Source organism: Manis pentadactyla, chromosome 1 (assembly GCF_030020395.1).
Source record: "Manis pentadactyla isolate mManPen7 chromosome 1, mManPen7.hap1, whole genome shotgun sequence".
NCBI classification, from domain to species: domain Eukaryota; kingdom Metazoa; phylum Chordata; class Mammalia; order Pholidota; family Manidae; genus Manis; species Manis pentadactyla.
Genome location: NC_080019.1, coordinates 109,876,277 through 109,888,471, shown reverse-complemented (window position 1 = coordinate 109,888,471; position 12,195 = coordinate 109,876,277). Strand labels below are relative to the sequence as shown.

Here is a 12,195-nt window from a genome sequence, read left to right as displayed (position 1 = left end):
TAAAGAGATTAGCACACAGTAAGCACTCAACAAATGTTAAATACTATTAATAAACCTATAAAATCTACCCACATTATCTTTTCAAGTTATTATGAATTATCCAGGACTGGCCAGATAGGGATGGGAAAAGGTTTGGTTCTTTCACAGAGAGAGAGGCAAGTAAATACGAAGCTTCATAAAGCAGCGTCAGTTTCGAGAGCTGAGCTGTTAAGGGAGCATGGATAATGCCAGGATCACAGACAAGACTGGTAGGGTATGGAGTGCCTCAGATGCTGGTACTTTCACAGCTGCCTCTAGTTCCCCAGTCTCTTAATATTCCTATTAAATGGTACCACTATCAATAGTTTAGGTGTGAGGAATCCCTTCCTAGCCTTAACCACCCTGTTTTTTGGAGAGAAATACCTGCTTGTACTAGGCTTTAGGCAAAATATGCTATGAAAACAAGGTAAGTCAGACACTTTCCCTTCAGTTATTAAGGGACTCATGATTTATTGGGGAAAGAAAGACATAATAACTTTAACTATAAAGAACTGTTGTAAGATAAAATGAACTTTGGAATCCAAAGTCATAGGAAATCTCCACCAGCCTGGCGATGTTAGGCAAGGCATCAGAGAGATAAAACTGAAGTAGAATATTATAGATTAGTAGGGATTTTAAAGAGAAGGGGTGGCTTGAACATGGGCGAGCTAGATGAGGAGGGCGTTTTAGACTGCCACAAGTGTACCTGTGCCAAGTCAGACCACGAAAGAATGCAGCCTGTTACCGGCAATACAGATTGTTCTTTATTATTTTGAGTCTGAAGTACATGGGAGTAAGTACAGTGGTGACAAGGAAGGAGGGGTGAGAGGTGGGTAGGGGCCAGAAAGGTGGGGAAACTCCATATTAAGGAGTTTGAATTTTACGTAGTAAACTATAAGTAAAAGGGAATCTCTTAAGTGAAGCAAAAGAATGTCATTTTTTCATGATTTTTAAAATTCAGATTTATTTAAAAATTTGCTTTTCAAATACAAGATGTAATCAAATAAACATTAAACCAAGGTGTAAAAATGATATTCTCTCAATTTCCCTAGTTCAGAGGAAAATCCCTAAAGAAATCAGGGTATATAATGTTTTAACTAAAAGGGCCTTTACACTATAGAAAAAATTAAATGTTGATAAATAAGGTGGAATTAGCCAAACTTAAGTGCATAATCTATTTATAAAGAAAAAGAACTTATTTGAAAAACATCAGAGGGGGATAAATTACTACAAAAATTAACATGAACCTGCAGTTTGGTGGTTTGAGGTCACAAAAATGTATTTGCTAAAATTAAAACACTTTAAGAGCAAGGAACTACTCTTATTAGACTTTTGAGTTCATAATGCCAGGATTAAATATTTACCTACTGGCAATCAACTCTTCAGAACTGTTAGGAAATAAATTAGTATTGTTTATCCTAATTTTGTATATATTTAATGATGTTTTCTTCATTTTGGTGGTCCTGTTTTTCTGAGTATATATAATTCACTATCTACCCATTTCTTGATGAATTACAGTCCTCATTATAAAACCAATTATTGTGCTAAAACACAATATGGCAAAGCTCTTCAGTACTGTTGAGTCTAAGGGTATTTTTGGCTCTAAAACCAATGATCCCAGGTTGGAGATGGTGCTTTTTAAAATGCTCCACTTCCCTTATTTTCTAGCAGTCAGTGGTCACTTCTCAGTTGTGGCCAGTCTGCTTGATGATCGTCACCTCCTCTTCGGTTACTCATTTTTAGTCAGCACCAATACTTGACTGCCATTTTAATATGGTCTGTCAACTAAACAAACGCCAACAGACCAAATGACGGTATAAGAACCTCTGCTATATGAGCTTAGAAGCACAAAATACATTAACAGATACCTTGTGGACCAGAGATTTTTGTTTACTTCTTGTTCTGGTGTTAAAATTACTGTTAAAAATCACTGTGTTTGGGCAGAAGGCACTGAAAGTTCTTTGATTCTTACAAGGCCTGAACCTGCTTTTATTTCTTGATTAAGAGTCAGGTCTGCATTAGCAGTCTGAGTGGAGTGTATGATATTGCCCAGCAGGAATAAAGATACCATAAAGGACAAAGTAAGCAGCAGAAATGAACATGAGAAAATATTGTCAGTTGACTTTTATAGTGGAAGGTTTCCAAATTCATTGGGCAATTCAATATTTTGAATATCTGATGTGTACTCTTTCAGTCCAAAAATACAATGACATTTTGACAATGTGTTTTTTAACTCCTTCTTCACTTACATTAGAACAGCATTTCCAGACTTCATCATTTAAGGCAAGGGTTGTCAAACTACGGCCCACAGGCCAAATCCAGCTCACCACCTGCTTTTGTAACTAAAGTTTAATTTGAATATAGCCAATAAATTGTATTTACATATTCTTAACAATGCTTCCACAAAACAATGGCAGAGTTGAGCAGATGCTATTGAGACCATGTGGCCTGCAAAGCCTAAAATATTTACCGTTGGCCCTTTACAGAAGAAGTTTGTTGACCTCTGATAAGGTATCAGATGGAGAATTTTCTAAATGCACATTGGCTAGTAAGTCATCCCCAACCCTGCCTTTACAACCACAATCCTACACTTTCAACGTATGTTCTTAGGGGGAAAAACGCATTAATTTTATGCCAGTGAAGTTAAAATCTTGATATAGGAAAGTATCGCAGAAGTCACTTACATGGATATTTTCAGTGTTGGGAGCTTACTACATGACACAGATGTTTTTTGTGGAGCACTTCTAAAATTATCCCTAAATTTCATTCTATCAGCTCTGCATTCTTTATCACTTTATGTACTTGATAGCTATTAAAATTTTCCCTAGGTCTTTTTATCCCCAATTCCTTTAATCGTAATTCAAGTGAAATAGTTTATCATCATCCTCTTTGCCATCACTGGATATTTTCTTTTGCTAATAATGATCTCAAAATGAGGGAACCAAAATTTAGTACAATACTCTAGAGTCATTATCACCAAGGCAGAGTACAGAAAACTATTACTTGACTGTGGATTATGAACCTCTATAAACACAGCCTAAGACGGCAGAAACTTTTTCTAACTTGATTACTGTAAGTATATAATAAGTATATTTTAGACTTTTTAAATACAGTTTTCAATTTCAAAAAACAGAAATGTTTAAAACTGTTATTTGCTTATAAAGTATCAATATTACATCTACATCAGAAAGTTTTTAAAAGGAAAGCTATTTTGAACTACACACTTGCAAATTTAGGGGGTATCTACATTGTCTTAATTAGCTTAATCACCTTAAACAGTCACAGTTTGCTAAAATCAGCAGATTGTATTTTCTAGATATCTATGTTTTTCAAAAATAGAAGCTCCATACATGTTTGCTGAATGACCAAAGTTTTACAAATACTTACATCTTTTTTAACTAACACATTTTACAAATGTTCTCTGGTTTGACTGGCACATTTACATATAAGATATTTTCCACCTTATTCTCAGACAGGTCAACAGGGAAACATTAACATCAAGTTTTGTGGGTAACTCAGTTGCATCTTTTTATTTGCTCATTATCTAGAATATAAGCTTACCTGTGTTATTAAATTACCAAATGTATCTTCGGTCTGATTTAGAACAAGAGAACAAAAACTTGCCTCTAGGCTTATCAGAAACAACATGATTAAAATCTGGATTAATAATTCTATGGTTTGATTACTCTCCTTAAAAGTTACTTTAAATATTTCCAGAGTTAACTACTCCCTTTTTTGATGTTACCCAGCCTCTTATATGTATTTCTATGACTTTACCTCAATGCATTCTTATTAACAGTATCTATGCCCATGTTTGACTTCCTGCTGGACTGTGAACTTTTCCATGATATGGTCTTTCTTTTAGGTCACTGCAGTCTTAGAGCATGGAAGAGTAAGTAGGGAAACTAAATCGTTTAAATTATCCAGGGAAAAATATAACAAGGGCCCCAACAAAGAGAAGTAGCAATAGTAACAGCAAGAAAGAGATGGATGAAGACACTTTGGAAAGGAAAATAAAAAACACTGAGAGACCAATTGGATTTGAGGGCTAAGCAGCATAATTTTAAACAAATTTCACTACAGTGGATATGCATGGGCATCAAGTGTTTTTGAGTACAGTTTTTCTCAGCCCCAGTTAGGGCCTCAAATTCTCTTCCTCTAAGAGTCACTGAGCTGTTGTTGGAATAAGTCCAAAGGGACAGCTGTAAGATGCACTAGATCTGGAAGGATGCATATTATCTATTTCTTTCAAATGGCTGTCCTTTACTGACCTTTACAAGCTGACCATGAGAAAACAGATCTAAGTAATTCTTTTAGTGATTCAGGGAGACCTTAACAACTTCAGGGTGGAAGATCAAGTTCTCATGACCAGAATGTAGAAAATTCAAATTCCTTTGGTTAGGGGCTATAATTCATTTTCACTATTAAATTCATAGTGTTATGAAAATACCTTTCAGAGATTTAATGCATTTCTTAAACAAGAGTTCCCTAATATGAAGTCCATAAATGGGCCTGCACTAATGGATTTTTAAAAATAATAACAAACAAGATCTAAGTCAGTAATAGCTATACCAACGTAGACATCTGATTATCAATAAACATAAACAAGGACTTTATTAAGGTGGGTTAAAAGAATCCAGTGTTGAGCAGCAGAATCAAATGTGGAAAACAAACATAAGTGCCATTAATGAAAGTGAAGTGGATTAATAAATACTTGACCTTAAGATTATTAAACAATAAAGTTAAATCCCATATTTACAAAGATAAACCATACCAAATCTCAAACTATGTAGTCACTAATATTCCCAATTTGAACTTTAAAAACTCAAATTTTGGTGTGTGATAATATAAACTAAAATTTCTTAAAATTTAAGCTCAAAAGGAGACTAAACATTGAAAGAGGTGAAGGTTAAAGGGATAGGATAGGCTTATGAGGAAAGGTAAATGTAGTTAAGCAATGTGCAAAATACAAGAGATATTTAATAATATCACATAATTTAATAAAACAAATGATTTCACAGTGACTTAGGGTTTTCCAGGAAACATTTCCTTTCTCATCTTTGTGAGGGAGTCAGGGTAGATTATCATAGCTTCACATAAAACAGGCAGCAAGAAGTCAGAAGTAAATTATAAATCAGGCAACTGTAGAAACCCCACTTACTCTTTCAGATCAAGATGGCAATATATGGTAAACTATAATTTCAAAATATAGAACTAAAAGAATAACTAATACTTCAAATAAAAAAATTAATATTTGGCTTTGTCTTTTCTAGAATACTTTCCTTCTAATTCTTTGATTCCAATATTAACTAGCCCACCTTGTGACTAATGGTATGCATCATTAAGTCAAGTGGGCAGAATTATGGGTGCCTCCGTCTGTTCAAAGAGAAGAACAAAGCTAACCATTTCATAAAGAGAATCTAAGCAGTGACTTGAGCTTTAACATCTGAACACCTGCAGCAAATGAATAACCAACAGACCTGAAAATGTTTTGCAAACCTTTACATTTTTCAACTAGGTATTATTCAGTATTTAGTAGCAAAGAGAACAACATATATGAACCCAGTCTAATTGTCAGGGTTAATGCAAAAATGACCTAACTAGAGTTTTAGTTTTGGTTCTGATGACTGCACCATCATCCTCAGTTCTACTAACCCTAGAGTAGAACTCTGAATTCTTAAGACTTCCTCAGGAGGGAAAGCTTCAGGCAGTTTCCTTATCTGCATACAGTGAATATACAGTTACTACCTCATAGTGATGTTATCAAAATTACATGATATGATACATGTAAAATCCTTAGTCTAGTGCGTGGAGCATGAAAACTCAATAAACTTTCCTTTTCACTGTAATAGATCAATGCTATCTAGACCTGTGTGTCCAGAAAGGGGCCAGAACTTTACTGGCTTATGATTAATGTAAGGAGATGGTAGATATTATTTTAAAAATTACTTTGAAAATATTTATATATTTTTAATGCAGAATATTTTATGTATTTGACATCTGTATAGATGTCACTGGCTTTTCATCTTTATCTTTTTACTTTTATTGAACTGCAAAATTAGGACTAGGCTTGTTATCAGTTAAACTCAGTTTTAGCAGAGAGCATCAAATAGACATCTGACATATTTCAGTACTGATAAAACTTAAGAAAAAACAACCAAATGTAAGTTGTAAATGTACATACTTGACCTTAAGATTATTAAATAATAAAAAATTAAATAATAAAAAATTATATCTCCCATATAATTCAGGAAGTTTATAACTTAGATAAAATTAACAAATATTCTTATTTAGAATAATGCTGTATGTAATTTGTAAAATCTATTTCTTTATATTTATACATGAGATTATATTGGTTTTCTTATTTTAAAAAAAGGGAAAAATTGCAATGAGAAAGAGATAAAAATGCAAAGTCATGGTAACAAATACATTTGGCTCTTGTGCTGAAATAAATAATGACCAGTGAGAACAAGTGAAAAGTGAAGTGTAATAAAATAGACCATACTACTGATTTTCTCATCGTATTTAAAAAAAATATATTTTAATCATACTTGGTTTAGAAATAGGCAGGGATGATCTTTGGACAAGGACACAGCTCATCTCCTACATGTAGTAAGATACTATTTAGTTCACTGAAGCAATACTTAAAAGAAATTTGGTGTAAGGTGAAGAGTAATTTTTTAATGGGAAAAAATTTTCCTTGTCCAATGGTTACATAGTATATTTTATATAAAGATAGAAACCTAAGGTATTTACCTTTGGTAGCTGCAACTACATTTAAGGACCAAGAGTATATACTTGAACAAAGTGAAAACAGAAGCCTACTTATGTAACTGATTGCCTCCATGAAAATTAAACCAATATGAGATAAAATGAGGAGACCAGCCCAGAAAGGGCACAGCCTATTTGTAAAGGAATACAAAAAGTATGGAGGGGTTCTTGAAATGTTACTCCATTTTCCTGCTAAGCTCCCCTGGAACAAAAGCTTACTGTGTAAAAGTTTATAACAAAACTTATTATTGATAGTAACCAGAAAACAGGGCTCACAGTCATTTGTAATTCCCCTTTACAAGTGAGACTCATGTCCCATATAATTCAGGAAATTTATAACTTAGAATTTATTACTTGGAATTACACAGATAATGCCCACTACATATTGCTCCTTAAAGGGCTCTACTTTTCTGCTTAAGTAAGTGTTAAAACTAACTCTCCCTCTTTTTCGTCAAAACCCTGGGGACTTTAGCAAAAATAATTTTACTCTATCATGTCTTGATGAAGCTAACACCATCCTGGACTTGGCCAATTTGCAAAATAGTTATTTTCTGGTTGATAGTGATTTAAGGAGAAAGAAGAGAAAATAATGTATCATCCAGACCCAGTTAAGATAAATTCATTTAAGAGCTTAAAAATATCTAGATTAAACATCTAGAAAAAGATAACTAACAGCAACAGTCTTTCAGCTCACTTGACTTGTTTTTTTTAAAGACCTGTAATAACAAGATGAAAGAAAGATGTTTTCATAAACCATCAGGAATGAGATTTCTCTCCCTGAAGTTTTTCAAATGGGTTTTCCTCTTATATTTTGTTTCTTTCTGGTATAGTGTATGAATACGTCAACAGTCTTCTTTTAAGTCTTCCTGCTACTGTGGGTGAGGGTGAATGAACTTTTGGAAAGCGCTTGCTTCACACTGTTCCCTTTGATCTTTTTATCTATATGAACAACTAGCTATCTTATTTCCTTATGCCATGGGATGAAGATACAATAATCACTACTGGGTCTTCTAGTCAAGTACTATTCCTTTTGGTGGTACCAGCCTAGTATCTAGATACATTAAAACTTGTCTGCACCCCACTAATTAACATTATGGTCTTTCTGACAATGACAAAAATACGACTCTTGCATACCAGCCTTATACTGCCGTTATAAACAAATTGAAAATTGGGTCAGCCACAGGTTTCTCAGTAGACCCAGTTGCTCTATCTTTCTTGCACTGAAAAGGTGGTTTATGTCCATAGATAAATTTTTTTTAAAAGCCAAAATACTAAGTTTCAAGTCTAGTCTGGTCCAATAAAGATGGAGTTAGCTTTGACTGGGGATACTAGCAGATACAATATATTCACCTAATTGCATCCAATTATATTTCATAGAAGGTCTCTTTACTTGGAATATTTTTTTAAAATTTCTGACCAACCCAACATTCTAAACCTAACAGATTTGTACTATCTGCCAGAAGGCCAAATTGATCTCAGGGAGAGAGAATCAGGGGCCAATTATAAAGCTCCATCAAGGTCTCTGGTCTGTAAAAAAGTTCCCAATTTCCTGAGGCCAAATGTCACAAAACTGCAGCTATGGTTTCTATGCCTATGTACATACTACCATGCACAAAAAATGAAAAAAAGCAGATGCTCATGTATCATTGTAACTGGCTGTTGCAAAGATATTTTCAAAATTGAATGATGAGGTCTGGATTGTGCTGCAGTGATCATGGTGGTGACCTCCAATACTGACAGGCTAACAAGGAAGTGTAAATGGACTCCACCAATTTGCTTTGCAGCAGGAAAACAGCCTGTTGGTAAGTGACTCAAATAAAAACATTAGCTTAAAAATATAGAGTACTTCTTGAATGTGTTTATCAACCTTACACAGGGGCCATGCTAGTCTTCTGTTGTCCTTGAATTTTAGTAGTATGCTCTATGGAAACAAGTTCTATCCAATAAACTTTTACCAAAAATACTAGGAGGACCTTGCTTTTAGTTTCATTCATCCCAAGCCACAGTCCCTAACAGCTCCATTACATAAGAAAGCATTAATGTAAACATATTTCATGTCATGAAAACATATTTCAGTTTACAAAGCATTTAACATACAACCAGGATTAGATTAGACTGGAAAAATCTGGCTTGAGATGTATTTAGTATCCTTAGCTATCATGTCAATGCTTAGGTCCCTGACATTTTTGTCTAGTTATTTATCTACCCTTGCTATTTTGCCCCGATATCACAATCTCAGTCTTTGTTCTTGAAATAATTTCCTTTCCTAAAGGCCACTCTAATAAGCTCTCTAAGTATTATTTCCTCTTGTACCATATCTATTGATATATTATTGGCATTCTCACAAACAGGTACATAGCATAGGAGGTACAGTGTATTGAAATTTTATTTCACTAAATTTCACTTAAGTTAATCACATAATGTTTATTCTTAATCTGAATACTTCACATGCCAAATATATTGGCCAAAGCAAGCACTCCCCAGTTTTATTTAACTTAATAGATACAGCCATAAAAGCTACTTGCAAATATGTCCCATTTTTTTCAAATTGTACTCAAATGAATGTAAGATACTGTATTATTTGTTCAGTGAATTCTACCTGTCTAGCCACATTACAACACATTTCAAGAGGGATAATACAAAATTGGATAAAAGACATGAAACAAAGTAGAAACTTCATTTTTAAAATTTGCTTTTTCAATGATAAAGATCAAACAATAACATGTAATCACTGGCCATCTGCTCTACTTCCTGGCAATAACAGAATAGTTCAGTATTATACTAGTAATGGTGAAAACTCTACTGGCCAACTTGAATAGTGATTTATCATCCTTCAGTATTCAATTTCTGGTAAAAGGGCTATTTCACTAAAGAAAAATTTGAAGAGATACAGAATAGCTGGCAAGCAAAGGAACAAAGATCTACCAGCAGTGCAATCAGGGTCGGGGTAGTTTAACTTGAACATTAAGCATCACCTTGCCAAGATGTGGAAAGCAGCAGTCCTTGAAATGACGGCAAAAATGTGAAGTCATTTAAGCACAGATACTTTAAAAAATCAGTATTTTTTAGCCAATACAAAATAGACAAGGCACTTCAGAACCATTTAATGATGGCAGAGAGAAATATTAGTAGATGATCATTACTTTGACCTCTTAAACACTGTTCACTTATTCTTCATAGGTACAATGTACCAAGTATATGGGAAGTTATAGTAACTATACCTTAAAATGAGAGCAATGAGAAAGATGAACTGAAATGGGTATAACTATAAAAACAGCAACATAAGTAATCAATAAGTAGAATATTTCCATTTCTATTAATTGATGCTCAGTATGTCATCAACTGACCACCTATAAGGCACATAGCTAATAAATTACCTTATAATAATTCAATAAACTAAAGTGCTTCCTTATAAAATTTATCAACTGTCAAACTTTCAGACTAGTTATTTAACATAAATCATTAAACTGTCTATTATCTCTCAACTGTTTCACAGATTAGACTTATTAGCTTATTTTGCTGAAATTAAAACAAAGGCACAGAGGGAGATATAAGAAAGTTTGAAAAAGAGAACTTAGCTAAAATTTTAAACCTTCACTAGGGAGTAGTACCTCAAGAAGGGGAAAGATTACAATGAGCAAGGGAAAGTTCCTAAAGTAAAGAGAGATATTGTGGGGGACATTAACAGAGACTTTTGTGTATATGCCCAATAATGGTTATCACAGGGTTTGATACACAATAAAGAATCCTCATGTGAAAATTCAGAATGAGAGCATCTATTACAGTACATAAAGAGCACATTCAAACCTAAAACTGGAACATAAACTTCTAACTTCATCTAGTCAGTACTAATTATCTTTATTATCTGATAGTTGCTTTATGACCTCCGTGATTATAATTTTGATAGTCTCATGCCAATTTTGAGGGACATGAGAAAAAAAGGCAGACAAAAAACTTAAGTATCCCCACTGTCAATACTAGGAGTCTGAAATTTACCTTCTGTCACAAAGCCCTCAAAATGAAGATTTTTTTTAAAGAGAAAAGTATGAACTCTATTTTTATAGCATAATTAACACAATCATTATTTTGTTATATTTAGTAAATATATTTCAGCATATTTAGTTTTTAAAATATTTACTTTCACATCTCTTAAGAATCGGTTAATTAAAATGTGCTTGCTTCCTTTATTACAACTGGCTTTACAATACTAGTAATGTTCTTCCCATCACTAGTCCACTCACAATAGTATCATTAGTGCTAAGATACAAATAACAGTGCTGTATTTATGACTGCACTTTAGTTTCCACAAAAGCAAAATTCTGAGAAGAGCATGAGTCATTATCCCCAGGGTTAAAAAAAATTATGTTTCTTTGGTCAGAATATGGAACTTATTACTGCAACCAGTAATTTAGCATAGAAGTTCCATTTCTGAATAAAAAGAACAGAATGTTTCTTTTCTCTATTTAAATACTCCAAAACTAGCAGAACTGTCCATCTGTCTGCTTTTACTACTCTCCATATCTGCTGTGTGGTGACAGAAAAACAGCCTTAGTCTAGCTATTTTCAATACTGCTCTTTTGCTCTTCTATCCTTTTACGATGTCATTTTCCCAGGACAAAATGCAAACACACACAGACACCCCCCCAACCCCTGAACCTATTTGAGCATCTATTACAAAATCACTGTGATATAAAGAGAGAACATTCTAAACATGGGCATTTATTTCCATAATGTTAAATGTTGAAAAGTTCTCAGGTTCATATTTTATATGAACTTATATTTCATTCATACACATCTTAAAACAGCTTCATAATTGAAAGGTAAAAGGTACAAAGGTGAGGAACTACTAATGTAATGATCTAATTAAAGCCTCCCCCACCCCCCCCAACTTCCCCAATAAAAAGTGGAATATTTTTCTGGCTTCCTCTGATTGCTTCTTTGTTGGTACCTCTTAGTCTGCTTATTACTGAAATGTGGGCATTTTTCATGACATCACCATGACTCTCTTAATCTCCAAGGTTAGAACCTCTTGCATGATGTCACTTCCACTCACTGAATTTGCTATCAAATTCATTTCTTCCCCCCAGCCATCCTCTCTATCACTATTAGACCTTAAAGAGTTCTCATATGGAACACTAACCTATCCCTAACTCAACAACCATTCATTACAGGCAATGTTATCTGTAAGACACTGGCAATTAAAGTGGGATGGGTGATGGAAAAGAGAGGAGAAAAAATTATTCATAAGTGTATTATAAATGATGGTGAAAAGGACAGACTTCTGACCTTTATTACCTTACAATCTATAAGGCAAAATTTAGTGACTTTGTGTGTGTTTGTTTAAAGGAGAGGCACTTTATGAATGAAAAGGATTTATGACAGGTACAGAATAAGAAGGGCAGAGCA

General features: G+C 33.8%; 1 protein-coding gene and 1 pseudogene across 1 annotated transcript in view; both read right to left on the bottom strand.

Annotated features, from left to right (window-relative positions):
- The window catches only part of PIK3CA (phosphatidylinositol-4,5-bisphosphate 3-kinase catalytic subunit alpha), an 82,589-nt gene that overhangs the window by 33,256 nt on the left and 37,138 nt on the right, over positions 1-12,195 (bottom strand). The window lies entirely within an intron of this gene.
- Positions 8,621-8,721, bottom strand: LOC118932933 (U6 spliceosomal RNA; annotated as a pseudogene).